This window comes from Dermochelys coriacea, chromosome 11, assembly GCF_009764565.3.
Source record: "Dermochelys coriacea isolate rDerCor1 chromosome 11, rDerCor1.pri.v4, whole genome shotgun sequence".
Classification (NCBI taxonomy): domain Eukaryota; kingdom Metazoa; phylum Chordata; order Testudines; family Dermochelyidae; genus Dermochelys; species Dermochelys coriacea.
The window spans coordinates 38,009,531-38,022,045 of record NC_050078.2 but is presented as its reverse complement, the minus strand read 5'-3'; positions in this window follow the sequence as shown (position 1 = coordinate 38,022,045).

The following is a 12,515-nucleotide window of genomic DNA, read 5'->3' as shown; positions in this document are numbered from 1 at the left end:
AGACAGTTGGATTAGATTATACATGAGGGCCCCAAGTACTAAAACATCATGGACAACTCTTCACTGCCATCTACAAGTCACCAGCCAATTGTGTAATGATCTACATGGCAGAAAATTCCTCCTTATCTCTGGTTTCAGATTAGCAGGCGTGTTAGTCTGTATTCGCAAAAAGAAAAGGAGTACTTGTGGCACCTTAGAGAAATTTGTTAGTCTCTAAGGTGCCACAAGTACTCCTTTTCTCCTTATCTCTGTAACCAGTGACAGATCATAGCACTGGGGTGAGACTAATAATGTTTTTTGTCCTGCACTTAAAAACTAAATTAAAAAAGTATCCCCTATTCCTTCTGGGGTGCCTGTTCTAAATTCTCTGAATGCTAGGATTAAATATGGCAAACCGGACAACCTCCAAGTGGGGGCATAATGAAACACATGACCATCTCCAATCAAACTGTAAATTCAACATTTTTATTCATAACTGTATATGGATCCATTTTATCTCATTTCTGGTAGCTGGATGTTTGATCCATACACAAATACAGCATTTTTGGTAACAATCAGCTTGAAGAATATTTGATTAACCATATTTTAACAAAATAAAGCTATGTATTCTTATAATTAGCCATAAGATTGCTCAGCCCCCTTTGAAATCCTTCTACGCTATTTATTATAATCATACGTATTTTATATATATTTAGTTGAAGAGCATCATCAGCGTGCTAGGCACTATGCGGACAAAGAACACAAGGCCCTTGCCCCCAAAGCATTTGACTCTATTACCTCTTGTGTAAGTGAATTCCACAGGTTGATTTCATGCCATGTGAAGAAATATTTCCTTCTATTATTTTAAGATTTATCTACCATATATTATGTCAGCTAAATAACTACCTCCACATAAACACAGCAAGGAAATTCCATTAGCATGCTCAGTCAATCCTTTGAGACAGTTGTTTATCTGAAATGTTAAGTAGCAAAACCGGCCTATACAGTAGCGACAGTCTCAGCAATGTCACTGGTCCTTGCACACAGAACATAACAGCAGTACTTAAGAATATTTAAAAGACCCAGTAAATATACTTTTATTATGAATTGCCTTAAACAATGAGGCAAGCTAGGCCTTTTGGGTTGGAAAAGGGATAGATGGGAGAATCTGATTTCTGACCCAAGGAATGCTACTCAGATAGGGTTGGCCTTACGGGTGGGCAACCACCGAGGTCAGGGAGGGAAGGGGGTGAAATGGTCAAGAGGCAAGGAGTGGGGCGAGCCTGGGGTGTGAGGCTGCAGAAAGGAGCTCAGAGCAGTGCAGGGGACAGTGGGGCCCTGGGATGATGGGTGGGGGGAGCCAAGGGAGGCAGCAGGGCCAGGGGCACCAAAATACAAGTTCGCTCAGAGTGCCATTTTCCCCTAAGGCCAGCCCTATCAGCCATAAAACAACCCTTAAAACAAATTATTACATTGGTCTAGTCAGGCTAAGGATCAAGGTGAGTCTTTGTAAGTTAATGTCTGTGGTGTCCCTCTCCTTTCCATTTTCAGGTAGACCATCTGTTTCAACAAACATTTATGCTATTGCAAAAGAAATTAATTTAAAAAAATTAATCCAGCTCTAAACTGGATTAACCAAGAGACAGTTCCTTCTGATCGCAGTTGGGTGGCTTAATCTAGCTGGCAAAAATAAATGTGATTCTGTTTAATCAAGATTAATGCTTCATTTTATTTATACTTTTGCATGTAATTTCCTTTTTAAGACTCTCCCAGAATAATCCGGAAATTGCTGTTAATAAGGCTGAGATAGCCTGTTTCCCCATCAACTAATACAGAAGCCATTTGATTCACAGAACAACAGTTAGCTAGTAGAGGTGTGTTGCTCAATCATAGACAGCTTCTTTGGGAAGATGGGAAATGCTACCAAAACTCAAAGGGTATTAGTACCCTTATTTACTGAGAACCTGATTCTTTCATCCTGACTTATGTGTCTTGAGTAGTATCTTACTGTGCAATCAAAATCAGTGGAATTACTTGCCGAATAAAGATCCAGTTCTTCAATGGCATTCGTGTGGGCACAGGTGTTCACCCATGTGGATGTCATTGTAGGTTCAGGGTCTAGGGTATTGATTGATTTAAGTAAAGGTAGCAGAATTGGATCCTGAGAACCCAACAGCGTGCTACTCCCCATCCAGAAGAATAAGATACATGTGGTCCCTGCACCAAAGAGCTTACAATGTAAGTAGAGCTACCACAAGATGGAAAAAAGAAGATAGAGGGAGTAGACAGGGGAAATGAACACTAAAGTTTATAAATGCAAGCTCATGAATCAATTTAGTGGCACTGCACTAATCTTGATATTTCTCTCTTTATATACATCTGTGTTACAACAATTTCTTGATTATTGAGCTCATATCTTGGTTCTATTTGTGTGTGTGTGAACATCTATCTATTTGTATACAAATTACATACATTTAAAGAATGTTAAGTTGCAAAGTTAAAGTTAGGAAATGCCAAAATTAAAGTTATCTGTTCATCCCTGCTGTGTGCATGCATGATGATACAGTCTTTGATTATGTGGATTCCATACATTCTTCCACAGGACCCCTCCCTAATTCAGTGTACAGGAAACTTAATGAGTAGCTGATCAGTATTTTGTTTTCAGTGTGTGGCCTCATTCCTTTTTTACTGCACACTATTTAAACTGTGCTCTGAAGACAGCATTACTTTCTGCACAGGCAAATGTTACTGAATTTATTTTCACAATACCCCAGTGAAGTGGTATTGTTATTCCTATATTGAATGTGGTGGACTGAGGCATAGGGAGATCAGGTCAGATGTCCACTAATTTTGGTGCCCAATTTGATATGCTTCATATCAATATAAATATTTTTATGAATAGTTTGCCAAATGTCCATATCATGATACCTCCAAGAACGTTTCAGAAGTATTGTATCTGATTGAAATAATACATGCTGTGATGGGGTGTTCACCCCCACGCCAACCTGAAAGGGCTTATGAGGCTCAGGAGGGGCCAATTAACCTGATACGCCAGACCTGAGGGAGGTTTAGGCTTGATAAGCAGGGAGGGTAGAAGAAGGCTGCAGGTAGTCTCTGGGTACAGAAAGATGAGGAAGGAATAAACCCTGTAGGAATCAAAAGCCCAGGGATCCTATCCCTGCTAGAAAGGGCCACCCCAGAGGAGATGGGGGGAAAGAAAGTCTGAGATGGTAGGGTAGGAAGAAGCCTGGGGAAACTGCAGCAGGAAGAGAGTTTGCTTGTTACAGGGTCCCTGGGCTGGAACCCAGCATAGTGGGTGGGTCTGGGTTCCCCTGCCAGCCAAGAGGAAGTGGCACAGGATTGTTGGAGACACCAACTGGACTGCAGGTCCAGAGGGACTTGACTATCCCTTGAAGGGAAAAAGTATAGTGAGCTGGCCTGGTAGCCAAGCCACAAAGAGAAAGCACACTGACTTGCAAAGAGGAAGTACTGCAACTCCTGGAGCATGAGAGGGGCTGCAACATGAGCAAGAGACATAAAGAGGTATCAGACCAAGAGCAGTTATTTCCCAGATGTAGCCCCAAGGGGTCCTCAGCAGCGAGTGTACCCCATTGCAGATGCCTTTAAAAAAGAATTACTCAGGTTTTTTTTATTTACTCCCCCAGACCCATAAAAGCAACTATCCACCTGGGACAACTTATTCCCCTAACCTATGTCACCAAGACTCAGATTGTAGCCTCCAAAACAAAAGCACCGTTCCAACAAATTGGAACAGCAGCTCACGGAGGAAATCTGATGGGAAAATAAAGGAAAAAAGTACCTCAAACATGCAATTCATTAGTGTGTATACATGATATTTCCCTTCTAATCCTGCTTCACTGAAGACTGTAACAAAGCCTCCTAAGATTGAAACTGCAAATATATACTATGTGTCCAACTGCACTTATTGAATTTATAGCCTGACATTTCTTTCCCTATATCTAATATTAGAGGAAGAATGTAAGGAACCTTTATAGACTGGCTGTTCATTCATTATACTGGGAGCAGCAGTGATTACTATAGTTAAAGCAGACTGAATTAGATTATGCAATCCGCCTATCTAGGTAGGTACTTGCAGATAGTGCCCTCACTATCATATCTGTGGTGTTTTCATTGTTCTCTTTTTTTCCAATCACCGATATTTTTCTAAACATTTCCCCTTTGGGGCTGAAATTTTCCCTTTCAGTCTCTGCCCAGAAGTGAATTTTTTTTTGAAAGTCTGTAGGGGAAAAAAAAGTCATTTTTGAGTACAAAGGAGACTGGAAAAATTACATGTTTCTGATGGTTGCATTGTTAGTTCCTTGCAGTAGAGGTCATCTTATTAACAGGTGTGTATAGCGCTTACACAATAAGACATGTTCCCTGACTGCATCTTTGGGCACAGCTGCAGTACAAATAATAATAATCCTCATTCTAAACAAAAAATAAAAATCCAGACTTTTTTTTTTAAACAGGTCTAATATTGAAACAGTCAAAAGCAGAAAGTTGAAGTTTGGTGCAGAAATAGCCCTCATTGAAGAGATGTGCCTTTGAGTGTTCGAAAGAAAACTGGTTTTGATCTGCCCAAGTTATGAGCCTTTGACAATCACATTTTAAATGTAGAATAGATTGAGTGTGTATTTGTGATTAAATTTGTGATTAAAGTGCACAGCTATTGAAAGGCATGTTAATTGTATGCCATCGTATGATTAAAGATTTAATCATAAATGGATGCAGATAATGAGACAGAGATAAGGTTTCAGAGTAGCAGCCGTGTTAGTCTGTATCCGCAAAAAAAAAAAAAAAAAAAGCACCTTAGAAACTAACAAATTTATTAGAGCATAAGCTTTCATGGGCTACAGTCCACTTCATCAGATGCATAGAATAGAACATATAGTAAGAAGATTTTATATATATATATATATATATATATATATATATATACACACACACACATACAGATAAGTTGGAAGTTGCCGTACAAACTGTGAGAGGCTAATTAGTTAAGATGAGCTATTATCAACAGAAGAAAAAAAATTTTTGTAGTGATAATCAAGATGGTCCATTTAGACAGTTGACAAGAAGGTGTGAGGATACTTAGGGAAATAGATTGCACATGTAACCTTTAATTTTGGCATTTCTTGAATGTTGAATACTGAAATGTGCAAATTTAGGGCTTAGTTGTGTTGTTTTGGCACTGCTTCTAGGGAAACCTGGAAGAAATTTTACACCTGAGGAAAAGTTCCCTTTTGTACAGACAGAATAGGCCCACAGTTACATCCTTGTACGCGGAGGCAACTTATTGCCTCACTGCATCCTGCTCTTCCCTTCCCTCTCCCTTTGGGGCATTTCCAGAGGGAGCTGTCCATGGGCTTAATGGAGGGGGAAGTCTCCTCTCATCTTCTCCCCCAGTGCATGCATGAGGACCAAGCACAATCTGCTGCTGTTTCACTTTAAGTCATTTGTTGTATGTATTGTAAGGCATATACTGAAAAAAAACACTCACTCTTACTCTCTTTATTCTTGTCTGTCTAATCTGATTTTTTTGGAAAGTCCAAAGTCAGTGTCCTTTTGGCTGTCTAATTTCTTTTTTACCCAAATCCTTCCTAAAATTTGTAAAGATCTATAGAATGCACTTTCCATCTTTCTCAATCAAAATGAGAAAATCTCTTTGTCTTTAAGGATTATATGCACTTATAGGGTGAAATCCTGCCTTTACTAAAGTCAATGAGGGGGAGGGAGGTCAAAGAATTTCACCCACACTATATAATTCGGGTGCCCCATAATCACTGCATTAGTAAAGAAAATGTCCATAAATATACAACATAGTTTCTTTCATCTGTCTCTTTTGACTTGATGCTTTATTATTTGTTGTATATACCCACAGGGTTGTTAATGTGTTTGTAATTATACTCACCAGTTGGAGGTGTACTTGACTCAAGTGACCCAAATCTTATATAAGTAATTCTGATAATTATCCCACACTTTGAAAATGAGGCCTTAACTATAAATATTTATAGCAGGCGTACTGCAATAAGTGCTTGTATGGTGTTAGATAAGGCAGATCACCAGCATGATATGTTTTTAATGTCCATGCTAAGTACTAGGTCTTTTAAGATGCTAATATAGATATGCCTGTTAATATGTCTTAGGACATTAAATCTTGAACAGAAAACACACACCATACTATACTTTGGTAGTAATCAAGCATTTGTCTTTATCTGGCCCGTCACCCAAGAGTAGCAGTCCATCTCAGCAATATAGTAGCAATATTCTTTAAGTCCCTTTATAGCTTTGAGGGGACTCCCATGGGAACTCCAAGGGGAACAGCAGATAGTGAGCACCTATAAAAAACAATGTAAGTAGCTGCAAATAAGTCTTGGTGTCAATTATGTTAATGAAGCTGCAAAGGGACTGCACATTTAGAAGTCCCATAAATTCCAGCACTGATTTAGCAATGCAGAAGTCCCTTAACAGCATATTAAATCAGACTCTTTAATCTATCTAATTAGTGCCTTTTCATCTTAAAAGAAAACGTAACCACTGCTGTGGACCCTGGGATCCAAAAGCAGGAGTTCAACTATTTGACCTAAAGGAATACCTTCCACTAGCTGGCCTTGGTAATAATACTAGGAAAGATGCACCTGTAGACTTGCAGACTTCTGTTAGTACCATAAGTCTAAGTCCATATCTATATCACATACCTTATAGCAGCACAGCTGTGTCGCTATAAGGTCTCCCGTTTAGCTGCTCTCCTGCTGGAAAAATAAAACCACCCCCAATGAGCGGCGGGAGCTTTGTTGGTGGGAGAGCATCTCCCACCAACAAAGTGCTGTCCACACTGGCGCTTTTTGTCGGTAAAACTTTTGTCATTCAGGGAATTGTTTTTTCACACCCCTGACGGACAAAAGTTTTACTGACAAAAGTGCAGTGTAGACATCCCTAAGAAACACAATTTAAATCCACTACAATTTTCTCTTCAATGTTGCTTTGCTATCAAGCACAGCCCAGTGGCAGCTCTTCACCAAGCCTAGAGCTGATGGTGTTCTGATAGCAATTTAGCAAGTCATTGTCAGCTTCTTCAACATATTTAAATCAGGCCCATGGAAGTCCTAGGGACTGGCTGATTTTGCTGAACCTTTGAAGTTGCCATTACAAGAAAGGAAGGAGGCTGTTTTTATTTCCTTAGCAGTATTTTTTCTTAAATAGCAGGACACTTCATGGTAGCAGAAACTTCTTTTGAGTAAAATATGGATCTGACAATGTCTTAAATGAAAAGTTCTAGAATGGAATTCTTACAGAAGAGTTTAGATTTTTCTCTACTCACTTGACTTTTGTATCTTAAAAGAGAGAAAACTGTCATATGAATCAGCCCAAACATTGAGCTTTCTTGTGGATTTTGGACACAATTCTGTGCTGAAGATGATGCAGAGCAACCGCAGCACACAGTGCAGGGGAGATACTATCTCCCAGTTAATTATAATGTTGGGCTTTCAGGAGGCACAGCATGGCTCTTACCCTTGTCCAGCCAGCCTTGCTGGACAGCATGGAGAAGGAGGGTTATGGACTTACCTCATCTTTACCTTTCCTACCCCATTTGGTGTCATTTTAATCCCTGGTGGTGATAGAAACAAGCAGTCCCGGTGGCCAAGAAGGTACAATGAGTGCAACGGTGGCTGTCTCCAGGCTGGTTCCTCACTGATGCAGGCCACCATGTTGTTTCCCAGCCTGAGGGGGTAATTGAAAACCAGCAGCACTGAGAGGTGGAGCACAGTGGGAGAGCAAGATGAATGAAGAAAGTAGGCCAGTCATGACACTAGTATAGGTAAGTTCTGGTAAGTACTAAAATCCTTCTCATTAATCTCAGCAAAGCACACACCAACTGACATTTTGAGAACCCTCTAATTTTAACCAACAAAACTTACCTTGTAATGCAGAACCCTTGGGACAGATCCTTTGCCCCTCCTAAGTTGCCTTTACATTGCTCCAGTGGTACAAGGGGACTTCAAGCTGCCTTATGGCAGCAGCTGGGAAATCCTCAGCTAGTATAGCCAGCCTAACACCAGCTTCTCTGGATGCATACACATCACAGGTGCAAGGGTCATGACCAGATAACTATATTCTCTGAAGATCATGGCTGGAGGAGCAGTTTCCCAGGGCCATTGGTAGGTGGCACAAATTAGAACAGCTCTGAGGCTCTAATTTGCACCAGGGGCCAGTTTGGTTCCCAGCAGCAGCCAGGACCAAGGAGTCAGCAAAGTGGTGGCTGAGCAATGATCTGGCACAAATTCATATGCAAATCGAAACAGGAGCTAACACAGAATCTGTACCAAAACGAGGCACACTGACAGAGTAAATGGGGCAGCCCATTAAAGCTATTTTTGGGGGATGGGGATTAATTCTGACCACACCCCAAAATAAATTTAAAGTAGAAGCTCTATTTTATGAACTATTTGGTGAATGAGGCATTCATAACATTGGGGGTTTGTTGGGGACTGGGCAAAGCCTGAAGCAGCTTTCACCATCCTGATCCTTCTTCCCATTAATCACCCCTATTTCTTCTCCAATCCAGTTGCACAGCCTGTTCCCTTTCTCCTCCTAGTCTGTCTTCCCTCAGCTTCCATCCTGCCCCTGAATCACAGCCATCCCCCTTCTGCTCTGCAGCCCCCTTCACCACCAATAATGAATCATTAATTAGTGCAAGTGGCGGTGCTAGGTATACTTAATCCTGCCTCAGTGCAGGGGGATGGACTAGATGATCTCTCAAGGTCCCTGTTAGCTGGCTGTGTGAGTGTCACCTTCTGCAGTGCAATCCAGACCAGTGAAGGGCTGTCACCCTTTCCCTGCAATCTTGACTGCCTCACAATGCTGCTGTAACTCCCAACCTGGTCCACTCACAAACAGCCAAATAATATGTGGTTCATACCTCGAGTGTCTGTGTATAGCTACAGCCCTGGCCCAGTAACTCTGACCCCAGCACCCAGTCAGCAGCATACCAGCCACACTCTGGCTTCCAAGATGCCTTGGTTACTACCTGCAAGGTGACCCCACACCCTCTCACTCCCGATTTTACTCCCAATACACATGTACTGCACTCTCCAGCCCTCTCTAGGCAGTTCAGATGATATAGATCCATTATCCCTGTAAGGGCTTGACATCCAACGGTGTGCTAAATGGAGTTACCAAACAGATCAGTTTAAACACAACACTGAATTCGTTATGATTAAAAATATAAAACAAGTTTAATTACAAAGAGAGATGTTAAGTGAGTAGAAGTATAAGGCATTAAAGTCAGAAATGGTTAAAGACAAATAAAGATAAAATGCTTTCTAGCAGCGAAACTTAAACTAGATTTGATTCATGGTAAAATCCTTACTCCATGTTCCCAGCAAAAGGGCTGACCAAATTTTCAGGTCAGAACCCCTACTGAACTCCAAAGGCTGGTTCCTTTGTCTTTTTAGGTGAAAGAGAGAGAGGGGGAAGAGAGAAAGAAGAGAGAATACCTGGAGTGTTTTTACCCCTCGCTTTTATAGTCTGGTCACCCTTTGAAATGCATTTTTCTGAGGGTTACCCCTACATAGAGTTCCTTCCCCCTGTGAAGATGGAGACATGAAGTCTTCTGGTGAAAGAGATTCCATGTTTGCTAAAATGCAGATTTACCTGTTCCTGCCCCCGCTTCGTTGCCAAAGAATGGCCCCTTGACAGGTGATTGCCAATCAACTTTGATGACACCTGGCTAGAGTATTAGCTTGTCTTTAGTCTTTGAGGAACAGGTTCATCCCCTTCCCAGACTTGTCTGGTAAACACATTTAAGTCATAATTTCATCTTATGTTCATAACCTCACACATCATGTTGCTCCATCCATTTCACCATGATATTATTGACAAGTGAGTTGTTAGTTTTCAGCTGATACCTCCCAAGATATATTTTATACAAAGACTATTCTAGTAGTCTGTAGGGTGTGAATACAGGGTGCTACAGCATTGCCAACCCGAAATATTTAAAAATCATGAGTCAGACCTCCCCCCCAAAATTTTTAGGTTGTTTTCATTTATCTTCTGGTTTTTGAGTCTGTAGGGGTCACATTTTCACATTTTTCTCTGCAACCATGATTCCAAGAACTGGAGCTTTAAAGAAAACAACCATTATCATGACACTTGTAAAATTAGAAGAGCTGGAGCAATAGTGGGAGCATTTCAGAAAGTACTCAGTGGTAGCAAATTCCCACTCACTGCTAGCAATAACTTGACTCTAATTCCTGTCCTGCTCCTTCTTGTTTTCTGCTTAAGCGGTTGGTAAAGGAGAGTACAGATGGGTCACTTGCAACAGCTGTATTGGAACATTCAGGTTGGCTGAAAATTTGAAGTAGTAGAGACAACCAGCATTTTGGGGTAGGTTACTAAACAATTTCCTCCCGCTTTCTCCCCTAATGTAACCAAGATTCTGCCCAAGTAATCATACAGGGTTGTTTTAAGGATTTTGAGGAAGGTTGTGAGACTTTGGGAGATATGCAAGATTAATGGACTTATCGGACATATAAAAGTAGAATGTGTGTATTTGTGTGAGTAACTTTGATCCTCTCTCCCATCATTCTCTTGCTGCAGAATTGGAGCCTAGCTTCTTGTTCCTTTTAGTCTTAGCAATTGGGCTTGGTTTATATTGGTTTATAACTGCCAGAATACCTTTCATAAATTTATAAGTTTACATAAGCCATGTCCAGCTCATCGGGATTAACCAGTCTCTTGCTGTAAACCGGTCTCTCGTTATTTGAGTACTGTTTTTACTGTGTTATAACAATTCCCTGAAAAATTAGAACAAACCTTCATTGTGCTCTGAATCTGCAAAACACTGAAGCACGTGCTTAATTTTAAGCACCTCTTATGTTCAATTTATTGCTGTAGACTTACTCACATGCTTAAATTTACACATGTGTATGTACTTTGCTGATCAGGCATGGGATTTCACATATGCTTAAAGTTAAACACATGGATAAGTGCTTTACTGAATCAGGGCATCAACTGTTTCTGTTCCATAAAAAACAAAACAAATTAGACCCTTCCAAACAGCTTAGAGAAATCTTAACTATCATCTTCTACAGAGAGTGCCATAAAATGGACTCACAAAAAAAAATTACATTTTAAAATTACTATAATTACAATACAGTAGAATTTCACCTAAATAGACTGTACCAACCTCTTGCCCTTTTCTTCAGTCATAGCCAAAAATACTCTGATTAGATAGCAATTCAGTCAATCCAGCTGCAGAGGAAAAACATTCTTTCTTCCATCTCTTCTGAACTTTCATTTGTTGCTGGACTCACACCAGCTCCAACCACTGCCTACCATCCCATGAAATTGGAAACAAACCCTACAACACAATGTAACCCATCTGCTTCCCAAATTAATTCAACTAGGTCCAAACCTAGCATGTTTACAAATTAAAGTATTTTAAAGAGTGTTGCCATATTTGACTCAATTCACTAAAACTATTTTATTTATATATAAACTCCTGATATTTCACCTCTGAAGTGCTGGTATTCCAGAGAATGCTGCCATCTTACACACAAAGGTCTAGCAAAAATCAGTCATAGAAGTACTATGGTCATTTCTCTTTAGCCTGATGTTCAAAACATTCATATTCCACACTGTGTGAATGGTAATGCTCTGCTCCTCTTACTCCCTCATTTTTTTGGATGTTAAGAATTGTTACTCTCTTGCTAGTTTCACTTTGTTTTGGATAAGTTTTTCTTTCTTTTGTTCACTTTTATTTATTGAAATTGGTGAGGTTTTAGAAAAATGACCCATGTTTCTGGATTCTTGTATGAATGAAGTTGCCCTATTGTCTCATTCTGCAATAGTTTAGAATATTGGAATTGCTATGGGAAAATACAAATAAACCCTATGAGATTTGCAGTGAATGCTTTAGAATTGGCCTGGTTTATACTTCTGTTGTCAGAATATTCATCAGTCACTTTGATGACTGTTCATAACACTCCCTTTATTTAAATGAGGGGGAGAATGAATGGGTACAACAAAGGTCATTCAGAGCTACTGTGTAAGGCTATGTATGCACAGACACAGAGATTGGTACAGATGAATCAGAATAAGAGCAAAGCTTGAGTGATCTGTGATCAGAAGCTCTCAGATTTTTTTACAGCCTCACTCAGTTTTCTTGTGCTTTGTACATTTTGAACAATAATGTATATCTTTAAGAAAACATGTTTCTAAACACCATATTAAAAATGCCCTCTGTTACTCAACATACTTATATTTTATAAGATTCTTTTTTGTGACAAAACATAGGAAATAGGAGAAACATTTTCAACTGGGAAAAAATGTAGTCTGATTTCAAATCAGCCAAGACTAGACTTTCTCCAACTGTTAGACATGAAATACCCTCCTCCAGCAGTCTCAGTGAGATAGACGCCTCTAACCATTTGCTATTCTTTAAGGGCCTGATCCACAGGCTGTTGAAGTCAATGAGAGACTTTCCATTGACTTCTATGAGCTTTGAATCA